Below are 26,909 nucleotides of genomic sequence, written 5' to 3'. Positions count from 1 at the left end.
GACTTTTCCAGCTTCAAGGAGCTTTTATCTGTCACCACTGCAAGTTATTACTTACTAGAGTTTGGGAGAAGTCAGCGAGTCAGTGTCACTGGGTTTAAAATGTACAGATATCCTGAAGAGCTCCCCAATTTACACACTTCTCTGAAAGCAAAATATTTGAGGCTTTAAAATACCTCGTTCTCCCCAAGTCCCTAGAGAGAATATCTCTGTTTAAAAAGCCTGGGTTTTGTCTCATCTTGCTACATCCTTCATCATCAATACACCTCTCAGGGTTCTCAAAACACAGCTCCAGGCCTTGAGACCAGAAATGGTGGCACCCTTGTCTTCACATGGATGTAGCAAGCCCACAACAACCATGTGCTAACAGCAGCAACACCCAGGAGCCCTAGAGAGCAGCAAGCCAGCTCTGCCTTCCACCAGCTCCCCCCATGCTTAGAAAGCCTCCAGTCTGGCTGGGGAAGCACAAGACAGGCAGAGAATACCACACATCAGCTTATTTAAAGACCAAAGACATTTTTTGGTTAAAACACCCAGATTTTGTTGAGTCACTTCTTGGTTTTGAGAGAAAGGGGTGAAAAATAAACTCATTTACAGTAGTTTGTTGAGGAATCTAAATCAGCCCTGGCCACTAGCCAAGCTCAGCCCTGAGAGAACATTACACTTCCTCGCCCTTGTCTGTGCATGCTGGGGAGGGGCAAGACAGCCTGTGTAGGAACTCCCTGAGCCCACGTTCTCCTCGTGAGCCTCACAGGTTCCCACCCCAGCAGTGTCCATCCCAGGGATGTTGGTGTTAGATAGCTTGAAAATCAGCAGAGTAACACCTACACCCGCTCCAAGGAGCGCACAACAGCTTCTTTTCTGCTTTGTTTGCCTGGAGTGCCCAGACAGAAGCAGGCCCAGCCTGTTCAGAGAGTGAATCAGATCCTATGTGTACAGCTTCTCCCTTTTATTTGTGGGTTCTTCTCTTCTACAGACTCACAAAAGAAAGGCTCTAAAGAGGCAGAACAAAAAAAAAAAAAACACCTGGCTAGTACTCTACACAGAACTCAAGCCGCCTGCTACATGCAACAAACCACTCCTACATCCAACTCTCTGCCACTGTTTTCTGCAAAAGGACTCCTTTGCACATCACATATTATGAAGTTATTAGCATGTAGCTTCTCCAACCTCACCCAGAGCGCACACAAGCTCACAAAAATAGAGGATTTCTCCTCTATCAAGGAACTACAACTGGGAATGCAATGAAAATTAAAAAAAAAAAAAAAAAAAAAAAATCTTGCAAAAGAAAGCCAAAGTTCTTACCTCATGAAGAAAAACGTGTTATTTTTCTCTGCTGTTCTCCAAACACACTACTTTCCCCTACCTCACCCCCATAAGGCTAGAGGAAGCCCTCAGTGGTCAATTTAAAAGCTTACAGGTGCTAAAATGATAAGCAGAGAAGTATTACGGGTATGCTGGGGTAGCAAACCCTGCAGCAGAGGGGAGGGCTTACCTCAGGCAGGGTCCCAGAGGAGGTGAAATGCTTCAATCAAACTGAGGTCTACCAAAAAGCCCTACCAGCTCAAAATTCTTTACTTTTCTTACGCAAACTTTTAGAAATCTTAAGCTGCTAATGATATACCTGTATTCTCCCTCTTGGCTGATTAATACATTTGGGGTATTTCTGTATTTGACCTTCATTTTCCCCATGTCGTTGTCTGGAATACACATTTACCACCAGCCACGCAGCTTGGTACAGTCATCTTCAGAACAGAGCCCAGATCTACATCCTGGGCACATTCTGTATGTGTCTGCCTGTGGGAAAAGAAGGCTTACCTTTACTTCCTTTAGAGGGGATGAACTATTATTACTATTATTATTACATTTTTTAACATTTCAAATGCTGTTTATGGAGGGCAGGGTGGAGGAAACATTTGCTTTTGCTCCAAGTTAGAACTTACCTTCTGTTATGATTCCAGATGCTGGAAGCAGGTTACAGAATAAGAGTATTATTCAGTTTACAACAAAAAGCTAACAGACAAACAATAAGGCAACAAACACACAAAAACAAACAAACAAACAAAAAACCCCAACTACTTCAATCTTAATCTACTTTATTTGTATAAAGCTGCATTCTTGACAAAACGAGAGGTTTTGTTTAAAAAGCTGTTCTACCTGCTCTAGTTTCCAAATGATTGTATGGACAGCAGTTTGAAAAATGTGAAAAAAATGCATTTTCTGAAATAAAGAACAATAATAAAGAAAGTACACTGCTAGGTTACAGATGTTTTGAACAGCTGATGGTAAGAAAGTCTTTCTTGAGACTTCTATTGCCTTGTTCTGGCTCCATGGGACAGGACAGGTGGAAGAGTATCAGCTGTGCACAAGGAGGCTTTTGTTCTTCTAACTCTACTCAGGAGGTTTTGGGTTGTGCTAGCGAAGGCTTCAGGCTAAGCTGTATCCCAGGGCTTTTCTGCAGGACAGGTGAGGAGGAATGTTGGCTTATCGTTCACTTCTTTTTAGTTCAAACTGAAGCTACAAGTGTATCTGAGTACCTGAGACAAGAATGTGTAACAGCATTGTTCCTGGCACTGACTAGCTCTCAGAGCAGATGGGCACAGGGGAAGCCCCCACCACATCTTCCTCAGCCTCCTATAGAAGTAGCTCAGAAGTGGAAGGAGAGACCTAACCCAGTGAGGTTCACCAAGAAGCAGCCAGATTTCACAGTGGCTATCACATCCTTTGCCTATTCCATCTGGCCATAATACGAACTCTGGTTTTAGTAGCTGCATATTAAGCCCAGACACAAATTGTTTAGATCATTCATATGGAAATGGAATAATAATAGCCTTGCTTTGAACTTTTGTGCTCACACAAGCATTTTTCACCAGAAGCTTTCAAAATCAGTAGGTCTCCCCTTATACATACGTATTCCATATAAATAGTCCTGTTCTTATTACCGCCGAAACTCAATACACGTTTCTTATGTAGGAGAGAATAGTTTCAGCTATGGAGTTCCCAGTCTAAATATACAAATTAGACAAATCAAGATATGAGACCAGAGAAGACAGGTGCTAGAGATCAGTGATGAGACAAAAACACTTCCACTCTCAGGCCCCACCACACTTTGCTTGATCACTCTCTCTTGAACTGCTTTACTTGCTCCAAATAGTTTTAATAAACCAACATTGAACTGGAAAATGATTCTACTGGGCCCCTCATGTTCATCTTAGCAGGCTTTATGGCCTTTTGAAATAGTTTTATTCCTTTCTTTGGTTCAAAAACAACAGAAATAGTTCTTCAAAGGTGGAACTCACAGCTGGCCAGAAGGAGGTACAGGTACATCTGCTTCTAATGGACTATTTTGACTCTTTAATACTGTCTTATAGCAGACATAAAATCACTTGCTCCTTTAGGTATCTCTACACCATTTGTTTAAATCTTGATGTCAACAGAATTAGGGTTTAGTCGAATTCTGAAACTGAGAAACAGCGTTTTCTGGAGTGTTCTTCAGTTCAGAGAAACAACTTGGTCCCATGCCACAGACAGTAAACAGGATAGAAACTCATTTTCCTTACTATAGCACAGTGCTCAGCCATACAATATGCACAAGATCTGAACTGGGTTACATGATAACCTGTGTCCATTTTCAATGGAGAGCAGTACGTCATATCCCTTAATGCTGTGTAGTTATTAACTGAATTTATACAAATGCGAAATATTTTGAAAAGTAGAATAGCAAATGATTTTTATAGCTCATCTTCCAGAAAATATATATATAAACATGTGTATATATATTGTTTAGGACAACTGAAATATTTGAGAATTTAGTCAATTTGAGCAGTTTGTCAAAAAGTGAGAAAATTGCTGGGATTGTCAAAAGTTTCCAGTTTTTAGTTTTTAAGAAGTATTTTCCTTTCAAATAAACTAACTAAAGAGGGTCAAATGCCAGAGAATCCTAGAACGGTGGGCATGGAAGACTCCTTATGACTGAATTATGTGAGCTTGATCTGAACAAAATCTACTATGAGACACTTAGGGTAGTTTGCAGTGTGCCCGGTATGATGGACTTGTAGGTTCTGACTCACATACTGTTGTACTGCTCCGTGCTGCACGCTGAGGATGGGTGCGCTCTATTCCCAGAGGACACAGCTGCCCCAGCTCCCTGCAAACATGCTGGTGGCACAGAGCAGATGTAACACTTGCCTTGAAGAACAGCTCCAGAGTGAGCCAGAAGAGCCCATCTCAAAGGCTGGTGGTTTCTGCTGTGGGAAGAAACGTATGTTTTTCTTGGCCAGACTGCCCCCTCCAGCCCCCTGAAATGGTTTGAGACCTTTCTATCTGTTGTTACGGCCACAGGACACAGCAGCAGGTCAGAGAAGGAAACCTGAAAACCTGTCAGCCTCCTCAGTGCAATCACTCCTCTGGCCCTCCAGGCCTTGTTCACAAATCCATTTGAGCAAGGAAGGCCCCTGTGGGCTCTGGGAGGCTCTGGGCCTGGCTGAGGCCAGATGCAGCAACTCAGCTTTCTGTCCAGGCACTGAAGCAGCAAGAGAGAAAAATGAGTGGGAAACTGAATTTCCTCTGCTGAAAGATTAAAAAAATAAATCCTCTAAATCAGGACAGAAACTGTTAGAAAATTACTTCCTCCTCCCCCCCCCCCCCCCCCCCCCCACACACACACACACTCCCCCTTCATAGGAGGCGAAACATGGAGGGAGCAGTAAAAAATGTTTAATTTTAAGTGATCCCAAATGAATTTTTTGGCTTGTCATGCAGGCTGCGAGCCAGTCCAGGATGAATGACAGTGACCCAGGCCAAGGTGAACAGACTGCCAGGGGCCACAGACAGAGGAAGGGAAAAAGCCACTTGCAAACGTCGCTCCCCAGCACACTGTCAGGAACAGCTCCGTCTACAAGCACAGCTAACTCCTCTCAAGAACTGGCAGAACTGAAGAAGTCCCATGAAGTATTTTGGATCTGTCAAATCAGCCATTACCAAAGAAAAAATATGATGTGCTGGGTAATTTTTCCCCAACTCTAGCTGCATGATATAGTTAATCAGACAGAGGGGCGCTCATTATTACCATGGGAAATTATTTTTGCCATATTACACTTGAAACACAGTACGGACTAGTAGGATGAGCTCTGGAGACTTTGTCCCGTACACTGCTATACACCTGGAGCGCTAAAACATGAATACTTGAGCAGTGGGATAACACTAATTCCTGTAGAGAGAATGTGGGCACGGATCCCACAAGTTATGCCTGAAAAAGAGCTGATTAAGGATGCCAAGTTTTGTCCGTGTGTAAATTTACAGTTGGTGGCATTTCCACTGTAAGTGCCATTGTCAAGATTTTAGGATTGGATGGCAAAAAAAAAAAAATGCATTTGACTGAAACTTGCCATTCAACTTCTCATCATTGCAGTAAAATACCATACTGTACCAAGAATGAAAAGAGGGAGAGAGAGAGAAAACAACAACATTTAGCAGGTTTTAAAATTATGCAGATATTTTTAATGGCTTGGAGTATTCAGACACTCACTCATATGTCAGAAAACAGATTTGATTTATAGGAATGACATTTGGCAGAGCAATTAATCCATACTATGTTCTAATCATGTTTGGTACTAGGAGAGGAAAAAAAAAGTCAAACTTAGGTTTAAAGCTGACTGTGCCAGGAATTATTTTCAAGAAGGCTCAGAAGGGTTTTTAGTAAGCTCAAGGACAAAATCTGGTCTTTTATTCCTTCCCTACTCCACCACCCACCATGAGAATGAAGATTGCATCCCATTTCCTAGTTGAAACTCAACAATTCAATCTTCTTGTCTCCACTGGGATTGAAATGGGAGTCTGGACCTCTTTGGTTGCTAAGCAGAAAAAAGCTCTTTCCCACGTTATTCCTCAACCTCAATGAGACTGCCTAAATGAAATCTAAGGAGGCAAAATATGGATAGTTCCTCAAAAAAATGCTGGGTTTCATCAGGCAGAGCAGGGATTTGCCTTTGTGTGACTGCCCTTTGGTCTGATTTGGGGCAGAGCTCTTGTTTTTACTAGAATGAAACTTCCACTTGTCTCCATTTTGTCCCCAAGTTTTCCATCTCATAAATGTTTCCTGAGATGCCACTGTACAGCTTCTCATCCAGCACTGCTTAGATCTTCACTGCCGGAGCATTTACAGTTGCCTGGGGCTTCTCATGCCCAGAGAGCATTGCCACTGTTCCAGTACCTGTGGCAGCTTGCATTAAGGCAGAGGCCCAGGACCAAAGCTGCAGCTTCCCTCCCGTGGACTGAGCGGGATCTTCTTGTTTCAGGCTCTGGGACCCTGTGTCCCTGAGAGGGGTGTTCTGCTGAGACCCGACACGCTTACTCACTGCTGACTTCACCAGCAGATCTTCTGAGTGCCTGTGCTCTCCTCTCGGTATGCCCATGGCTACCGACACCTTCCTTTTGCTGGGCTGGTTTTGTACGAGTATCGCCTCTGTTGCCTTTATTCCCATCCCTGACATTGATTTCTGCAGGGAGGAGACACAACCTTGTGTTTATCATCCAGCTTGACAGACATGACCCTTAAGAAAAGCTTCTCTGACAAATCCATTAGAGATTACAAGAGCAAGCACTGCATGGTAGCTTTTTACTTACAGACTTTGCAGAAAATGCAAGTTAGCTCACGCAATGACTGCACCATGTCTAACACAACGCTAATGCCAGTTTTGCCAGAAGAAATCTTTCCTAGAGCCTATTTTGTCTCAAATCTCTCAGAATTAAAGCTGACAGCTGTTCCACAAAACACCAACGCTAGACACATAGCTGAGTTTGTACCATGGACTGCTCACCACTAGTGGCTCACCAACAAATGAAAAAAAAAATCTACACTTCATGTGATTATTCTGTTCTTCTTGGTTGGTTGGTGTTTTGAATTATTATTTTAAAAACCATACCTCCTCTTTCCACTAACTCTATTACCTTTTCTTCATACCCCAACTCCTGCTTAATTCATTCACAGATGAAAACATATTCCTTTACACTCCTTCCAGAATAGTTTTAAAAAGCCAAGGTTACACTTTTAAGGCAAATAAATAATTATTTCAGCAGACTGGTTTTAACACCTGCTACGAAGATTGCAAAACCACTCACATTCTACCTATAACTCAATTTTCTCACACTCATAACTCAGAAAATATTTGCCTCTGGGTTTAATAGCTTCCATATTCTTTTCTGTCTGAAGATGTATCGTTAAATATTATTACTACTGGAGGTATGTTTGGGCAACGTCTTTCAGCCGTACTTGAATTAAAGGGAGAGAGACGAAAAATTCTGACCAGATGCACTATTTTTGGAAGATGGCTACAAAAAAACAGCTGATGACCTAAGCTAGCTTCTGCTGAAAATTATACCTCTAGGAAAGAGGAAGGTAGGAGAGAAAAGTTCAGAGACACTGAGGAGTGACTTTGGGGTCTGCTGTAGGAGCCATGGACTCCTGCAGCAGCCAAGCAAGGCCTCAGCCCCCCATAAGTTTGCTCTGCCCCGAGCCAGCCATCCCAGCCCACCAGGGAGTGCACGGGAAGCCTGTGCAGGGGGAACATAGTGCCCTCAGGGAAAGGGGGTGTACACCAGCACCCATCAAACAATCAAAATACAGTACAGTCAAACATCAGCGTTAGGAACTGGAGTGAAAAAAAAAAGAGGCAAAGCCATTGATCTTGTGACTTTTTCTGCCCATAAATATGCCAGTGGAGTCTGCCTCAAAACCCATGCATGAAATCCCTCACTGCTGCCATAGCTGAGAGACTCCTACATTTTGCCATGATGCATTCACCCTGCACTGCCTCACCCCTGCTGGGCAGCAGGGAGGCAGTGGCAGGACAGGCAGCAAAGCTTGTTCACTCCCAGGGCTGCCCAAGCTCTACCCCACACCAGGAGCACCCATGCAAACACCCTGGCCCTGCACCCCTTGGGTCACAAGCTGGCTGGGCTGGCCTGGAGCAGGGCCACAGTCTCCCTGGTGCAAAGACTGATGGTTTGTGTCCAGTCTTTCTGCTGGAAAAACTCCTGCCCATCCAGCTGTTGCTCCCTGAGTGCCGGGGCAGCCCTGTGCTCGCTTTGCCCCTTCCCCACAGCCAGCCCTCATTTGAGCACCGACTGATCTCCGTACGGTGCTGCGAACTGCTTCACTTCTGCTTTGCAAAGCCAGCTGGCGGATGGGTTACCCAAGGCATGAATTCACAGATTACTTACAGTGCAAACATTCTGACAAAAAAAAAAAAAAAAAAAAAAAAAAAAAAGCCATAAAACAAAAATAGGGAATAATATCCAAATGTGGCATTTCAGGTGGAGTATCTCAGGCTATTGCCCTTCCACACAAGTTCTTAGCTGAAACTGGAGCAGATAAAGACCCCAAACCTCACATCCTTCCACATGCAAGTATCTTGAGGTCTGATCCAGTGCTCAGCTGAGTCAAGAGAAAGACTTCTGTTTGTTTCGTTAGGCCACAGTAAGTATGCCTCTGCCTGAACTTGGAGTCTGATTCATGCATTTTCACATCTAACGTGATATTTTGCTATGCAAACTTTCAATTATACCTGACTGAAATCTCCTAGATTTGATAGTAATTGGTGTTTTTTCCTTGCACTGACAGAGACAGACAGCATCTGAGTAGTCATTATCTCCCGCAGAAGTACACAAACTGGTAAGTGTTTCAGGTTTGATGTTACAACTGCTCACTGTCACCTTGGTATCTGCTGCTGCCAGTTATTCCCTCTGCAAACTCTTTGTCAGAGCACTTACGTTTTTGCTGGAGAGCTTTCAAGTTCTTTTTGCGAGTTGAAATCCACATCACACACACGCACGCAGGCATGCACACAGTCTGCTTTAAATATCATAAACAAATGATACCACGAGCCTTTGCAAAGCATCTTAAAGAGCTGTTTCCTTCCACAGGATAACGTATGTGGATTTTTCTGAGGAAGCCTTACATTTTGATTTATTTTTTTTTTTTAATAATAGGAAATAGGTGTTTCCTCGGTGCCTGAATTTTGAAGTCTGGAGTGTGGATTCTTCAATAGATGTGGCAGCATGTGGGTATTCTCTCCCGTTTTAGAACTCAAGTTGCTATAACAACCCACAGCATCTGCTCAATACGGTACCTAAGTGTCTTTTTTTTTTTTTCCCCTTCCTTTCCTTTCGGGTCTCCTATTCTTCTGAAGTAGTCAAGTGCTTTGCTTTGGTTTTTATTTAAGGAGCTAGCTTATGCTCTGATGTCTATATGCAGAATGACCTGAAAGAAAACAAAACCTGTGCTGAAAAGATCACAAGTTTTAGAGAGTATCTGGCCAAGTGGATTGAGTTCTGTGCTCAGCCCAGTTCCTGACAAAGTCAAGATTCACCAGTTCTGTGACATGAACTTGAAATTAAGTGCTACAGCATGTGACAGTGTGGGTTTCTCTGATGAATGATGGACAAATAATGGACACTATCAGGGAGCCACTGACAGAACAAGAGCCAAGAGATGGACAATCTGTCTTGCCTCTAACTGGCTTTGTATAATTATTTTGTTTCCTACTTAACAACCACTTACCTCTCCACTTTTTAACCTCTTTGATTTTTAATGAAATGGATTGATTTTTTTTTTTTCCAGAGGGGAAAAAAAAAAGAGAACATTTTTCATTCGTACCAGAACAGCAATACCACACAGGCATTGTAGGTTGGATATCCCACCCTCCTATGTGGGCTAGCTGCCCAGGTTTCTTGCTTCATCATTCAGGACTCCTTGTGAAAGAGGAGCTGTCACTGCTGGAGACCCCGGCTGCAGTGGCAGTGCATCATGGGAAGAGCAGACCAGCTGCTATGTCCTACATACAGAAGAGAATGGAAATGCAGTTGTGGACCCCGGGAAGTGGACAGGATGCTGGCCTTAATGGCACTATTTCTGGTTTAGGATAAAACATTTTTATCTGAGTTTTAAAAAATGCTTAGTATTTTCTATCCATGTAAGTCACTTTCATTAGAATTCGCTTTGCACTTAAAATGCTTTCCAAAAAAGCATTTGGATTTTCTGATCAGCTCAGCTCTGAAATGCTGCTACAACCAGCAGTGCTGGGCATAGGCAGGTTTGTCCAGGCCCCGTCACAATGGCTTGTCAGAAACCAGGAAGGGAGATGACGTTTCTTGGAGGCTTCAGGCCACGCACACTTAATCCCTCAGGAGGGATGGAGCAATGTTCATGATAATGTGCAGCACAACCAACTCTGCCATTTGCAGTTATGCACACAGGTAACTTGTAAATAACTGAGGATCCAGCTGCCCTGTCCTGACACCTGTACGTTTGTCTTTCCCTGCACCTAGATACAGAGCAATATCTGGACCTACTGAGGAGAGCCAGACATTGGCTAGGTGTCCTTCACCTCATATATGGACTTTCAGGGCCAACTTTAAGTCATCCGGTGCCATGAAAGCTCCCATGAGGGGCAAGCAACCTGGTTTCCCATTTGTCTCAGGAAGCACAAGATAATTTTCTCAGAAATCACACCTTTATCCTTCAAAGCTTCTGTGTATATTTGGTAACTTTTACATATGTCATTTCTGTACGACAGCCACAGCTCCCACCTGGAGTTTTGCAACATTGTCCACATGTTACCTTTCCTGAAGGATATAAATGTGTTACTGATACTATTTTCGTACTACAGAGAGAAAGTGAGAGGAAAAGAAAGCAGAAGGAACGAAGTTGCGTGCCAACTGTGGCTCACCTTGTGCTGCAGAAAGGGAAGGCAGAAGATCCTCCTTTCCCTCTTACCTTGCAAACACACAGAGATGGGGTCTCTCTCCCCAGGCACGGGGACAAACACCACCCCGAGCCAGTGACCTTGCTGCTGTCTGCCTGCCGAGATGTGTGTGCTGTCCCTCCTTGCCCGCAGCTGGTCGCAGCAGCCTCAGACTAGGCAGCCCTGGGGTGGTGACACTCCAGTGACAGAGGACCAGTCTTGTTCTGCCTCTTCAGCATGCAAGCTTCTTCTTGCACGCTGCCCTTCCTGCACAGATAGGGACAAACGCTGCCCCTCAGCATGGTCTCCATCCCTGTGGAAGTACAGAAGCGCAAAAGCAATTATAGCTATTGCAGAGATCGTGCAAACTGAAGTAAACGTGGGCGGGGGGGGGCAGGGAAGATTTCAGTGTTCAGATAAGGGTCATATTTAAGAGCCTGTACAGTGTGAGGCCCAGATCAACAGAACTGGGCTATGAAGCAAAACCATCTCCAACATGCATACACATGGCTCTGTTACAGGACAACGACACCCTGCTAATCTCCTTCAGCTTTCCCTGCGTTGCTGTAAGTCAGCACAGGTTAGCCTTGCTGTGCTGATTTACACCAGCTGAGGACCTGGTCTTCAGTATAAAGAACACGTGATAAACCATTACACCACTAACCTAATTAAAGAACCTTAATACGCCATTAACCCATGAAGACATTCCCAAAGACTGGTTATTGGAATCTCAAGATTCCCATCCAGTGGAAGACAGGTTCCTACCTAGTGGGAAACACAGCCACACGCTGGTTGCTAGTGTGATGAAAAGATCTTATCTGAATATTTTAAGTAGACAAATCTATTTATCTTTGCTTTACTAAGAGCTTTTCTTACTGATTTGGGCAGGAAAGAAGCTGTGTAAGCACCTGTTCATTCAGCACTTTTTCTAAAACCCAGGATTAACTGGATGCTACTCCGAAATCCGAGCAGGAGAAAATACAGCTACAGTCAGATTTTATTATTACTAATGCTCTGAATAAAGTAACATGATCTGACCCAGGGCTTCAATTCCCAGGTAGAGGTCATACACAAAATAAATATTAAGATATCTTTCATTGCAGATGTGGTAGTTTTGATCACAAATGATTAAAACTCCTTATGAGAAGTCCAGTAAATATTGTCTTGAAATCTACCTTTTAAAGTTTTATTTTAAACTCCACTACTAGATATTCATTCTTGTTTTGCCATGGTTTGAGTCCTGACAAGTCCATCAATTTCCTGGTCACATCTCTGCATTGATACTTAGAAACCAAACCTCCAAAATGACAGTTGCCTTCTCTGTATCGCGGTGACCTAAAATCCTTGTCCCGATCAGTACAGCTGCTCTCTAAATTAGGATCCAGAATGGGGGATCCGTCCCACTGGAGATTTCGGGAGGTCACACTGGGTGCAAGGGAAAGCATTCTGTCTGAGGATTAGGCAAAATTACAAATACACTTACACACCAGGTACCATTTTTAGCTCTTTGCAGTAGGGTTCAGTGGCATTACAGCCTGGACTCCTCCATATGTGTAATCAGGACAGACGACTTGTTAAGTAATTCTTCTGCAACCCAGCAAGGAGAACAGAAGAGATTGCCTGTGCTCCTTGGGCAGGTTGGGACCAAATGCAGACCAAGAGATGTTTAAAAGTATTTTCATTAGGCAGCATTTCCAGCTGTACCAATAACACTGTTCAAAATGGAAAGCAATTCTCTCCCTGGCACCATTTCAGAAGATTTATAATGCATTATTCTAATTACTGCCTGATGAATAATCCTGGAATGCTAGCTGGGAAGTTTGCAGTGCATATTACCACCATGCTGGTATACTGTACTTGTTGTGATGTCTAGTATCTCTAGGTTAGAAATGAGTGAAAGCATCCTTTGCCACTGATGGAGACACAGCCCTCTAGCATGCAAGCTGAAGGTCCACACATCAGTGTGCCACAGCTACAGACCCAAGGTCATTTTTGTGCTCAATCAGTCTAGAACAGTTGCCAAATATGTCTTCTGATTACTCCGGATCATTTTAGATGATGATTTCATTGAGTCTTTCCAGAAGAACTGAATTCATAGAACTCCTCCAGATTACATTAACTCCTTGCAGTGCTGTGTTACAATGATTGCCTGATCACACAAAGGTCAGAGTCTCCTTTATCAAGGCCACAAGTAGATCCGTATCTGCTCCTAGCAATTCAAACTCCTTCAGAGGTCTGATTAATTCCTTCTTTTCGCTTCCCCAAGCTCCTGGCAGTGCCTGGGATCTCCCTGTTCCCAAACACCACCAAGAACTTCATTCTCATCACATCACAGCCCTGCTTTGGCAGTCCAGGGGGTGCAGAGCCTTCAGCAGGCTGCAGGTATGAATGCTTTGGCTGGTATTCATGGTATTCAATAAACTTAAGCCCCCCCTTCTCTCTCTCTCTCTCTCTCTCTCTCTCTTTTTCTCTTTTAAGAAATAGCTATTTGACATAAACATCTTTGTTTGGCATATCACTAGGAGATCTGCTGCTAATTATAATGCTGAACCCAGATGCTGGTGGAGGAAATTAATCTACGTCCTGCGTAGCTTGTTGGGCTTGTTTTAGTAGGTTTGCCAAATATTTAGTGAAACCCTCATATGACTTTTATTATCTGGAGATAGATATTAAAGGGCCAAATACTGTTCTCATTCTCACTGGTGTAAATCTAGACAGCTCCATGGAGGGAAATAAATATAGTTACATTACTATGGATTTACATGACGTTAGTCAAGATTTACAGTACTGTAAATCCTCAAGAGGGGAACTAGGAAGCTAAACCACAAATACTTTATCATCTAAACCTGGTCTCTTGTCTCAACAGCTGAAAAAGTTTCAGTCCTGAGCAAAATGCCAGTATTCAGCATTTAGTTTACTACACTGAAATATAGAAATAACTTTTTTTTTTTTTTCTTTTCAAGTTGGCCTACACTTGTGGAATAAGTGACGTTGAAACAACTCTGTTCAGAAAGACAAAAGCGTTTAATGATAAAACACTTCAAGCTCCAAGCTGTTCCTGGGGCCAAAGAGCCTGGTTTTCCTCTCTGATATACCTGCAGCTCCCACAGCACCCCGTAACAACCCATAACACAGCAGCAGGGGAAGGCCATCGGCAGGGAAGCTGTCTGCACAGAAAGGGTGAGCCCAGGGTGAATGCTGGTCTCCCAGACCTGAAGTCCCAGGAGTAACAGGTGAGCTCACCTGGGCCCAAGGGATGCTCCCGCTCCCCCAAAGCAAAGCATTGCAGTAGGAAAAATGTTCCAACCAACTAAAGAAGAAAATACATGTTCCGGCTGCAGAAAAATCCACTTTTTCTGTGCAGAAAGCTTTTGTTACTGTCCCCTTTCCCCACCCATGTGTACTACATCGTAGTTTCCTGTTGCACAACTGGGAGGGAGGGAACCACCAAAATAACTGGTATTTCCCACGTAGAAATGGAAGCTTTTTACAAATGGAAGCGTTTGACTCTAAGCTTCAAACTAACTTAAGAAAGAAAAAAGAAAAAGAGAAAAGAGAAAAAGAAGAAAACAGAAAAGAAATAAATAGAAGAGCGAACCTTTAAACCAAATATTCCTGACGTCAGCATTCCCCAAACTGAAGCAAATCTATGTTGTGAAAAGTGTATTTTCCGTGAGAAACAAAACTGACAGAAAATTTCCCACCCTGCTCTCAGACAAAGCTTAGTAAGCCAGAAGAGCATCCCTGTATGCCAGCTGACATTTAAGGCAGCAGTATCATTTGAGCAATACAGACCTAAAGGCAGGAAATTTCCTAAGGAAAAAAAATCCTGCTGAGAGATGATAACGTCTGGTTATTGACAGGTTATTAACCCCAGATGGTCATCAGTGGTAGGAAATGCCATAGCCCTCACCTGGAGTGGTGACTATAGGAAGAAAATAGGCATTTATATTATATTTATTTTTGGATGTGGTCTACCTTGACTTCAGTAAGGCTTTTGATACGGTTCCCCACAACATTCTCCTCAAGAAACTGGCTGCTCTTGGCTTGGACTGGCGCACGCTTCATTGGGTTAGAAACTGGCTGGATAGCCGGGCCCAAAGAGTCGTGGTGAATGGAGTCAAATCCAGCTGGAGGCCGGTCACTAGTGGCGTCCCCCAGGGCTCAATACTGGGACCAGTCCTCTTTAATATCTTCATCGATGATCTGGATGAGGGCATCGAGTGCACCCTCAGTAGGTTTGCAGACAACACCAACTTAGGTGCGTGTGTCGATCTGCTCGAGGGTAGGAAGGCTCTGCAGGAGGATCTGGATAGGCTGCACCGATGGGCTGAGGTCAACTGCATGAAGTTCAACAAGGCCAAGTGCCGGGTCCTGCACCTGGGGTGCAACAACCCCAAGCAGAGCTACAGGCTGGGAGATGAGTGGTTGGAGATCTGCCAGGCGGAGAAGGACCTGGGAGTGATGGTGGATAGTCGGCTGAATATGAGCCAGCAGTGTGCTCAGGTGGCCAAGAAGGCCAATGGCATCCTGGCTTGTATAAGAAACAGTGCGGCCAGCAGGGCTAGGGAAGTGATCGTCCCCCCGTACTCGGCTCTGGTGAGGCCGCACCTCGAATACTGTGCTCAGTTTTGGGCCCCTCGCTACAAGAAGGACATCGAGGTGCTCGAGAGAGTCCAGAGAAGGGCAATGAAGCTGGTGAGGGGCCTGGAGAACAAGTCCTACGAGGAGCAGCTGAGGGAGCTGGGCTTGTTCAGCCTGGAGAAGAGGAGGCTCAGGGCTGACCTTATCGCTCTCTACAGGTACCTTAAAGGAGGCTGTAGTGAGGTGGGGGTTGGCCTGTTCTCCCACGTGCGTGGTGACAGGACGAGGGGGAATGGGCTGAAGTTGCGCCAGGGGAGCTTTAGGTTGGATATTAGGAAGAACTTCTTTACTGAGAGGGTTGTGAGGCATTGGGATGGGCTGCCCAGGGAAGTGGTGGAGTCACCATCCCTGGAGATCTTTAAAAGACGTTTAGTTGTAGAGCTTAGTGATATGGTTTAGTGAAGGACTTGTTAGTATAGGTCAGAGGTTGGACTGGATGATCTTGAGGTCTCTTCCAACCTAGAAATTCTGTGATTCTGTGATAAAGTGATATACATTTGTAATTTAAATAGATACTCTCTGCTACTCTCTGTGGAGCTGTTTGCCAACCGCATTTGCTCTGCATTTTGCCCACACTACACAGGTTTAATTTTCAAGTGTCTTTTCCAAGCCAGGAGGGGCAAAAGTAATTTAATACTGTAGCAGGCAGGTTAAGTATCTTTCCATGCGGCAGCAAACACTTATCCTTTCTGACAGACGTGTCTGAACAGCAGAGGGTATGTTCACCTTTGATGTGGGTTTGGAAAGCTCCAGTGCTTTGTGTACTCTTTTGGGCTAAAGCAAATACAACATAATTTGCCTTTCTGCAGCATGGGTCCAACTCAAGCTAGAATTTGGCAAACCAAAACAATGCTAATAAAGCCTGAGTGAAGGAAAACTGAATATTCATGATTTGCATGGCAGGATCTCCTACACTCCTTTGGACGTTACAGTGAAAACAGGACCTTAGACTTGCAGCACCCTGCTAAAAGCCCTGCTACACACCGCAGGTCCCCAGGATCAGGCAGGAGTATGTTGTTACCTGCATCGACCTGTCCATCTGGAGCTGCCCTGTGGGCTTCAGAGTGCTAGCGAAGCAGGCTGGTGGGGCCTTCCTCAGAGGAAGAGGAAGAGCAGGCCAAGCCAGCCTGGGAAGAGCAGCCTCTTCCCGCTTCAGCTGCCTGGGGATGGAGGAACGATGGGGAAACCCTGCTCAGCTTCCCCCCAGATGAGAAAGGATGTCAGGCACTTTGCTGCCATGCTGCCACACTGGGTGACAGACCACATAAATATACCTGATACTTAAAATATACGGAGGGAGCAGTAAGGAGAACTGGAAAACCACCAGAGACACTGCTACCTTACTGCTTGCTCTCTTGGGTACTGGGACGGCGTCGGACATGCTCGTGGAACCAGGAAAACTGAAAAGAACCAGAGACAAATGCCAACACATTTCATCTCAACTGAAGGGCCCAGAGCTCTGCTTCACCTGACAGGGGCTGGGCTGGGGGCAGAGGCTGGGGTCTCCAGCCCCGTCGGCCCACCCAGGGCCTACAGGGCTGCCCATGGGGTGTGACATGCAGCCCAGCCAGAACCCCCCATAACATAAACAGAGCAGGGTACAGAGCATCTGACCCAAAACAACTCCATCTGATCAGTCAGCGAGATTTAGGGTGAATCAAGCAAAAAATAACAGTTTCCGTTTGCTTGAACAAACCAAGTCAGAAATTATGGCCATAGTGATCTGAAACATTTAGATATTTCTCATGATAAACTTACAAAATTCAGGTAAAGTCAACATTTCTTCCTTTTGGCAGAAATTACATTTACCATCATAAAAGTCTTATGAGTGGAAGATTTCCAGCAGGCATTTTCTACCAAACAGACGCACTTACCAAAGACTATTTTAACTTAATTGTCCAATTTTCCAAGCTGTGGCAGAGACCTTTTTAAATTTTGCCCATCTGACTAACAACTGCCTTTACAAACCAGGCAAAAATATTTCCTAGATACTGTACATACCACATCTGACAAATGGCACAACTTATGGAAAGGGAAAGAAAACTGCATCCTGCTGAAATTCTTGCAAAATTGTGATAAAACATCAACATTGGGCCCTGGTTGTGGAAAATACCCCCATTTAAGAGACCCTGAAGCACATGCACATCTGACTGTAAAGCAATGGGAAAGAAGCACACGTTCAAAGTACTAGATTGAAAGCTGATCTGAAGAACTTCATTAAAAAAAAAGAAAAAAAAAAGAAAAAAGAAAGAAACAGTTCGCTCACCAGTTCTGTCTGAGTAAGGTTTGCTCTATCTGAGAGAGCTCAAGCAGCTTCCTGGGTGCATTAGTGCATCAAAGGGTGCAGAAAACCATCGTGGTGCTTTGCCTGTGCCCCAGCCTGGGGCAGAGAAGCCCCGGGCTATTCTGAACATTCACAAATGGAGTCAGGGTATAGAGGCTACACTTTAGAAACCAGTCCAGCTCCCAGTCTGGAGAGAGAGGCAGAGCTGGAGACTGTACAATTTCTTTCTAAATTGCGACAGGATTTCCAGAATCCCAGAAATCACAGCAGAAATTTGGTTGCCCTACATTTGAGGAACCTAACTTCAGGTGGGCAACCTGCTCTGACAGATTTTGCATTACCATGCCAAACTGTACTTGCTAACGCTTCACATCAAAGCGCAGGTGCACGCATACATGTGCGAGTGGCAAACCAGGACTCTGAGCCCTGATCCAGTTGGAGCTGGATCCAAGGAAGCATGGGACACTGCCAGGGTTCGAACATGAGGCTTGGCTCCGAAAAGGATGGGAACCACTAGACGACACACTTCTTTGGCACAGGTGGAGCCCAACCCCAGAGATCTGGAAGACGACCAAGTACCGACAAGCCACTGCAGCCGGTGTTCAACAGAGCTTCACACAAGCGTCCTCCCGTAACCTTCTTGCTTTACAACCATTTGCACAGCGAAACAGCGGTAGCAAACTGCAATCTGAAGAAGAGTGAAATTTTCAGACATCAGTGGGACATGCGGCCCTGCAGAATAATTCTACCTAAATGTAAATTTTGTCCGATTATCTTCTGGCATACTTCTGACTGTCATCCAGGCCGCAATGACTGCTATCAGTGTAGTAAGCTAATAGAGCTGAAATGTTAACTAAGATTATTGATAGTGCCCTGTATCTAGTCCATTATAATCTCTGCCTAGAGATTGTGGAGTTCATAATAGCTAGCAATAAAATATTTTTGTCCATAAAGGAGGAAGATAATCACTACACGTCAACTTTGCTCAAAAACACTCAACAGCTTAAAATTTCTAAATATACTAACCTTGTTCCGACTCATACAGCATTATTGCTTCACAAAGAGTTCCTTGCACTGTCCTTTTAGTTACAAATTATGTTTTTTCAAGGACAACTTAATACAGAGTCATTTAAATTGCTGGCATTTATATCTCTAATAAACTGCAGCCCGATAATCACAGACTATAAAGGATTATTTTTTCTCTTACATTATCACAGAGCAGCTGTAAAAGTACAAAATCCACAGAACTGTGTGTACCCAGTCCTAATGACAAACACAGAACCTCATCCTTCTGGCCTGAGCAAAACCTGGTAGGCTGTCCTCCTGGAAAAAAATAAAATAAAATAAAATAAAAGACTAAGACGGTTGTTCCCCTCAAATATTTACTCATACATCTTCACTTCTCAAATCAGATGCCAGGCTCCTACTGCTTCTTCATTTTCAGGAGTACATTTTTCTTTTTTTTTTTTCGCTTTAACTCTTCTGGTGCCCTGCACGAACAGAAACACCTGGTGCAGCCACCAGGTTTACACCAGGAAGGGGCTGGCAGAAGAGCTGCCGCTTCTGTTTTACAAGAGTAATTCGGGCGTTGGCACTTACATACATGGAGGGCCTCTTTTACTTCCTCCCCAAGACATGTTTTACTGACCTATTTATTATGCCTTCATTTCACTTAGGGTGAACAGAAACACCCTGTTTGCATTCGCTTTTATAGCCAGATCCACCAAAAGCATGGGAACTAAAGTTACCTGACCCTGCGGGGACACAAGGGTGGACCTCACTGAGTTTACCCTGTGCCCAGCTATGCCAGGGATCTTCCTCCAAACATCAGTGTAAATGCCATAAACTCTGCGCTGGGCAGTTGGATGAAAACCTACCAGTGCAATGTGCTTTCTCCACCCTGTTTCCACTTACCTTGAGAGCCAGCCATTAAATCCATCTTTCCCATACCTCTGTAAGGTTCTCCTTTGTCCTCCCTTTCTTGGGTGCCCTTTTCCCCTTTCTCTTTCTGTTGGCTAAATTCAAGCCAAGAGATGAGTTTTTAAGAGGAAAAAATCAGAAGAAAAATATGTCCTGGGCCAAAACAGAGCCAGGACAGGGCTGTCAGCAAGCAAGGCACACGCTCCTGCTGACACAGAGGGAATGGGATCGCTGGCAGGGCACCATGGGGAGCAGGAGCTGCCCAGAGCACTGTGTCCCACAGGTTGAGATGGCCTCTCTCTGCTAACAGACTTTCCTGGCCTTTCCCTTTTCAAAGGGCAGGGAAAAGAGAGGCCCATGTACAAGCAGTATAAATAAATAAATACAAACAGAGGCTGTTAGATGCTGTTAGAGGCTGTTAGGTTGTTAGGTTGTTAGACTGTCTTTGCAGCAACACAAAGGACAGCACAAACACAAGTCTTCAGTAATAAATGACATTTTGGGTCTTGAACAGATTATAAGTGGTATGGAACTGGAAGTCAACATTTTCCTTTCATCCACTAGTTCATACTTCCCTTACCAAGGAGCCCCTTCCAGCAACTGATCCCAGTCACCCTATCCAGTAGTGGGGACAAACAAACTGGCCTTCAGGTCTTCAGCTCTGCGAGGGGGCAGCTGAATGCAAGGTCTCAGGGACAGGTTGGACCCAGCCAAGGCACTTCAGGGACACTGAGGACACTTGCAATTCTGGGTGCCTTCACCACAAAACTTTCTGCAGGATCGAGAGCTCTGGGATGGATCCTCAGCTGTCTTGAAAGCCAATAGCTATGGGCTCTTTCATTGCATTCCTGTTACCAGTGGTTTTACCTTCCTCCACAGCAAAGCCAGAGGTCATTAGTTCTGTTTTCTCTTTGTATCAGTTGATGCCACTATAGCTTTACTCAGTCCCAGTTTCCTCTGGCCCCCAAGAAAACTATGCCAAGCACAGCTCCACAGGCTACTTGTGGTCTTTATAGCAGCCCAAAGCAGGTGGAAATCACTTGAGGACCAGGATAGGGTTTGCTACCTGCGTGCTGCACCTTCCTTCCGCCAGAGGCAGTGCAACACCTGCTCTGTCCCATTCCCCTGCCAATAGGGATGTCTGTAAGATTGTCAGCAAGGCACATTTATTGCAACTCTGAGGGAACCAAGGATTCATTACATGCCTTATCAGATGTAAAAGACATTTTGCATCGTCCTGCAAAGGAAATTTCTGCAATAAGGTTAAAAAAAAAAAAAAAAAAAAAAGTCCCTGCCAAATATTTCAGAGGAATTATGTTTATAGATTGAGACTTATTCCCTGCTCTTCTTGGAGCTACAGCTATAGTCAGCGTAAGCCAAAGCAGAATCAGGTTCTGGGTTATTTTAAAGTCCTGCACTGCTGAACCACTAAATAGGTGAGACAAATGGGTGGAAAAGCTACTAGTAGCAAACAAATAATTCTGGCTACCTGGTAGTTAGGAACTCAGGAAAGACAGAGGGGAAAAGGAAAAAAAAAAAAAAAAAAAAAAAAAAAAAAGACATCAACTGATCACATTAAATGGATTAGTTTAGGAATGCAAAAGCTTGTCATACATTTTTAATTATAATGTAAGTTTAAGAATAAAAGACACAATTACAGGTGAAAAAACACCTTGCCTAAAGACTAAATGCATAGTTCTACATCCTTCTTCCTTCCAAGAGAAACATTTCTAAGGTGGAATATATACATAAAATACCATCAGAAACTCAATTACCACTTGAAAAAAAAAAAAAACATTAAAAAATAAATAAATAAACTTCTGACCCACAGAGCATTCCCTTCCTAAAAATGTGCTCTAGGTGTGAAAAGTCACTTGGCAAACCAATTCCAGTTTCACAAAGACTGTGCTGGAGCAGAAACGTTCTCCAGACAAACAAAAAAAAACAAAAAACCCAGACCAATCTGCAGAGCTCCCCAGGTACAGCAATCCTGCCCACTTGCAGCATCTCTCTGTGGGCCTTCACAGATGGAGCAAGCAACACATCACAACATGCTCCCTCTGCCAGTAATGTCAGGCCTGTTAGTTAGCCTTCACCTTGCCAAGTTCCGGATCTCATTTCTGCTTTGCTTACACTGGTGTCAACGGACACAAGTGAAGAGCTCCCTTCTCCCCAGTGTGACTCCCTGGCTTCCTGGGCTACCCAGGCAAACAGGACGGAAAGGTTACCTGGTTTCCACAGCAGTCAAAAGCTCTTCCACCAGTGCCCACAGCTCTGGGCTGTTGGTGCTATTTTCAACAGTTTCTTTTGATCCTCAGAATTTTGTAATTTTAAAGTCTGGCCTCAAGGGGGAGATGCCAGAGTTAAGGATCTTCACTATTACGATGCGCACAGGCTGATCGGTCTTAAAATTCTGGTCGTCCCCAGTTGCATTGCCAAGAAAATCCTTCTACTGTTTCCCTGTGCCTTTGAGCTGTGCTTTCAGCAGCAGCTCACAGCAAGTGACCTTCTGCCAGCTGGAACCTGACCACTGCTCCTGAAATACACATCCATGTCAGTGAGCTTGTCCCAGTCAATTCCACAAACCAAATCCCAAACCCATCATTGTCAATGGGAGCACGGAGCTGATCCTGCTGCCTGGATCGTCTGGATCAGATCTTTGCATCATGCACAACCTCATTATGGGAATGCAAAATGCTTTCCAAGACTGCATACTTGGTTTCCATTAATTTGCAGAGCATTTTTATAGACACAGATGAAGAAGTAATCTTCAGCTTGGTTTTCCAGTTTGGGTAGAAGTAAAGCTCTTTGGTATCTCCCCAGCACAGACATCAACCCAAACTCTTCTGAGCTAGATTCCCTGAACATTGCTTCTTCTGGCAGCAGGCTCCCCATCACACTTGGCTTTCCCATTGGGATAAGCTTGGTTACATGCACTTCATGCCATCTACCCTACATGGCAATATATTTATCATGTTTACAAAACAGAAAATATCTGTAGCATTCACTCGTGGATGTTTCCGTACTCCACATTTCTAGCCAAAGATCGTGCACCATGAGGATGATTTGAGGAGCCTGAGATAATATGGAACAGCCCTAGCTCAAGCTGAAGTCAAAAGCCTACAAACAGTTTTCAGATAAATTTACCAAAGCAGGACACATTAGGTCAGCAATGCACTGAGAATACTACTGCATGCAGTTTTGGTATTGAAGGTGAGAAGAAGACAAGACTTGCAGTTTCTGGACATGCAGGAAGGTAGGTCTGCAGATGATGAACCATGGTCAAGCAGCTGAAAACAAAGCCTTGCACATATCCAGGAGCTTTGGTCCCAGCACAACAACCCTGCATCAGAAGAATACATTCACAACACAGGATGGGACGCCAGCAAGTCAGCAGCCCATCTCAGACCTCCCAGTTGGGTGGGGCTCAGGGACTCAGTCCGGTTCATGCTTGATTTCATCTTTTATCAGAAGCTGGCTCCTATTATTAATATCCTGTCCCTATTTACCACAGCGAATATATACTCCTTCTCTTCAAACTATGGCCACATGGAAAGATCTGTGGTCAAATGTTCTTTCCAAAGAAAAAGAGGGTTCTTCTCAAGTGTCTTACGGTTACAAACAAATGTATCATCTCCTGTACTTCTGTATAAAGTCTCTTTCCTTTAACGGTACGTCTGTGCTCTAACCATGTCTTGTATTCTTACGCTTCTTTTCTCACATCTCCCTAAGCAAATACCTGAAGGGTTTGTATATTTGTGCTTTAAACACAGTCTGGCTTCCCTGCATTCCGTATCACAAAAAATCCAAGTATCCTATCTAGCTCTGGCATAACACACGAGTTTGGTGGGGAGGAGATTGGCAGGTAAATCAGGGGTTTAATACTCTGAAGGTTTTCCAGCACCATAGTTTTCTCAAAACCACCCCAAAAGGGAAGCAGCTGGGGCTGCTGGCAGCACCAAACTTTGCTAGAGGAGCCACGCTGCAGCAGGGTAAGGCCAGCAGGAGCAGGGAGGTGGCCACTGCCCAGCCAGCCCCAGCACTGTGCTGCTCCCCAGCCTGGGCATGCTCCTGCACATGCTGCATCTCCTCACGCCCGACACAGTGACGGGCAAAGCCATGCAATGGGAAGTCTCATCTCAGTGCCATTTGGCCACTTGAGCTCTACATATTTATTAACGGGACACCTGGAATAAACAATAGAACGCTGTGATCCAGTTTCTACTGGCTCAAACAGGAGCTTGAGGATAATGAGACACAGGCAGCAAACTCTCCAGCTGTAAGGGAGATTTATAAAGCAAAAGACAATGTGGTTGAACGAGGCTGAGTTGTCAGACATTTGCAAAATGCTAAGCTCACCTAAAGGCAGAAAGAACTCCAGAAAGTATCAAAAAAGTTACACAGGAAAAGAGAGAGAATAAAATAAATTCCCCTAATGTACCACAAATATCAACCACCACACACTACCTACAAACCATATGTTTTTCCCATCTGTTCTGTTATCTTCAACTAAATTTATAGTATTTGGGCTATCGGAAGAATTGTCAAGCCTGAGCTGGGCAGGATTATAAAACCTAGGTGTTATTACACTTTAAAAGACGTTTTCCCCTCCCCCTACCACACCAGGCACAAGATTATCCATTTCTCTTGCTGCCTCTTGGCTCTGGTACTACAGAGGATGCTACACTTAGTCCGAGCTACAGTAAGTGACAGGACATCCCCAGATCCCCCCGAACAGCACACTTCTTCTAACTTTCTATTTTTTTCCTTTCTCTTCCCTGTCCTTCTTGGTAGGTAGGTCACAGGAGGAGTCATGGCAGCTGGGACTGCAGGGCTGCTTCCTGCTCTGCCAGGAATCAGCAAAGCCCAGGTAAGCCAGCAGGGAGCCCCTAGCGCTCTGCCAGTGAGGACCAGCTCTCCTGAGGCAGGGGGCAGGACTTCCACTCAAATTCTCCAGCTGCTGGGACTGAGCAGGCTGTAGATCTGTGCTGTGTTAATGCAATGGCAGTGCAGGTAAAGTACCAGAGCAGGAGAGCAATGGGGCTTCAAAACAGGGAAAGTGGGTGTCTCCTTGGAAGGAAACAATGAGCGTCCATAAGGGATTGGCAGCAGCATGAGATGAAAAAGGCACCTCCCCTCCCTGCTGCCCACATGCATCATAAGCCAGGGAGCACACTGGGCTGCTTTTTCTCCAGCACAGAGCCTCTTTCCACAGCCTGCATGCTACTGCCACCAAGGAATCTGAGAGCTTTCAGGTGATCTAAGGAAAGCACGTTTAAACACAGCCTGACTGGCTCACAGCCTACCCCTTCACTGCTAATCCTACAGCCAGCCTGGTGGGAAGAGCTCAGCACACTGGATACTTAAGCTGCTTAAAAATAAAAGCCTAGTTTTGGGGCCAAATTTCTAAGAGGTGCTCTCCATTGTGTGCTTCTGTCCCTGGCACATTAGCTCTCTTCTGCATGTGCAGTGAAAGTGCTTTTAAGTGTGCACAGATAGAGGGAGAGCGCTTGGAAAAGCCCAGCCCTGACTGTCAAGTCAAATAACAGCCCTTCACAATGAACCCTACCCCCTCTGTGCACAAGGCTCTCCGGTTTGGGCATCGCTTGCAGTAGCTGTCTGCCTCTCAGCACCTCCATCCTGCAAGCAACATGACTTGCACGGCTCCAAAGGTCTCCTAGGAAGCCCACAAATCAGTCCAGCAGGGAAGATCCCGGTTTGCTTTTTCACTTGCGAAGAACGAGGGTAAATGTAACGATTTTCCGCCCAAAAGGCCTTTAAGGAGCGTGCAGAGCTCCAGTAGGTGTCTCATTACCGCCGAGCCGCGGAGCACATGCTGCCGCTCCCCTGCTGCACGGCCCACCTGCCCCTGCCACGCGGCCCTCGGCAGCGTTGCCCCAACCTGCCAACTGATGGTCCCCGCTGCACGCCCGGTGCTGCCTCCGGGATGCTTGCTCATTTGCTTAAAGATCTGGGCTTTGAAACGTGCTAAAGCCCAGCTCCCCTCTGCCTTTCAGCAGTAGGCACGGAGGGCGTGCTGGCACGGCACCATCTCCCTCCTGGCTTGCAGGGCGGATGGCAGATTGCAAAGCAATTTTCCTCCAGTCCCTCTGTATTCATGGCTTTCACCTGTCGCAACCAGCAGCCATTCCAAGCCTGCCAGTGTCACAGAAGAGGCAGAAGAGTTCAGAAAGGAATGAGAAGTGCTGCTTCACTCGTACAAACACTGCAGTGCACAACAGGACCACAGCTACCAATTCAACCTATGCCAAGAAACGTTTAAGATTTTTTCAGTAAAGGGAAGGGCTTGCATCAGGGACTCCCATGTACAGAAAAGAGGGAGCAGGCTACAAAGGCAGTCCCCTCACTTGAATATTATGAGAAGGGAAGGGAGCCTAGGCCAGGTGCAGAGCCCAACACCCCAGAGTGCCCTGGAGTGCAGGGCTTTCTGGGCTTTCCCCTGGCAAGCCAGCAACATGGGTGCAAAGCCTTCTGCTAGCCACTATTTCCCTGGCTTTTATTACAACTAGAGCTGTGGAAACAATGAATTTTTGGGTTCAGTGGCCAAGTAGAAATATTAACAAATTAAATGTTGTAATAAATGGGAGCAGACCTTAGAGTCTTAGAGTCTCTTGATACAAAAAAATGTTTATGATTATTTAACCCTTTCACCAATATCACCTAAGCTTATTAAAAAATAAATAAGGACATAACTCTTCCAAAATATTGTCTTCCCTTTTCTCCAGACAGAACTGAAAAGTATTAACTCAAGTCATAAATTTGAGATTTTGAGTTTGAACTATCCCTGCAGAAGAAGTGCCCAGGTCTACATTACAAATGCCCCAATTTGAAATGCTTTGGGAAGTGCAATGTGCTTCATTTAAATACAGGTATAGCTATATGGATGTGATGTGACATACTTCAACTCTTATAGCCAAAACTATTCATCAGATGTTATTCAAATTAACAGTTGACTTTGATTGCTCCAAAATTACATTCTGGGGCAAATGAAACCTTTAGGCAAGTTGTCTGTCTTTCCATGGTTGTATAGTGAATATTGTATTCAATACTGTCTAATGAACATAAGTTCACAAAAACAGTTCTACTCTTCAAACCTTCCTAAGATCTAACTGGCAGGTTTGGTTCCTTTTTTCCTATTTGCATCCCCTGTAACAGCCCTAAACACCAGACCAGACTCCATCCTTTGTAATTCCTGTGTAAGGCTGAAGAAGGGCAGTCATGCAGACAACAGATCAGATTCCTAAGAGAGGAAGAATTCTGGCCATCTTGACCCAAGTAAGAGCACAGGGGATCAACAAATA

This window comes from Aythya fuligula, chromosome 6 (genome assembly GCF_009819795.1).
Source record: "Aythya fuligula isolate bAytFul2 chromosome 6, bAytFul2.pri, whole genome shotgun sequence".
NCBI classification, from domain to species: domain Eukaryota; kingdom Metazoa; phylum Chordata; class Aves; order Anseriformes; family Anatidae; genus Aythya; species Aythya fuligula.
Note: the sequence above shows the minus strand (reverse complement) of the source record.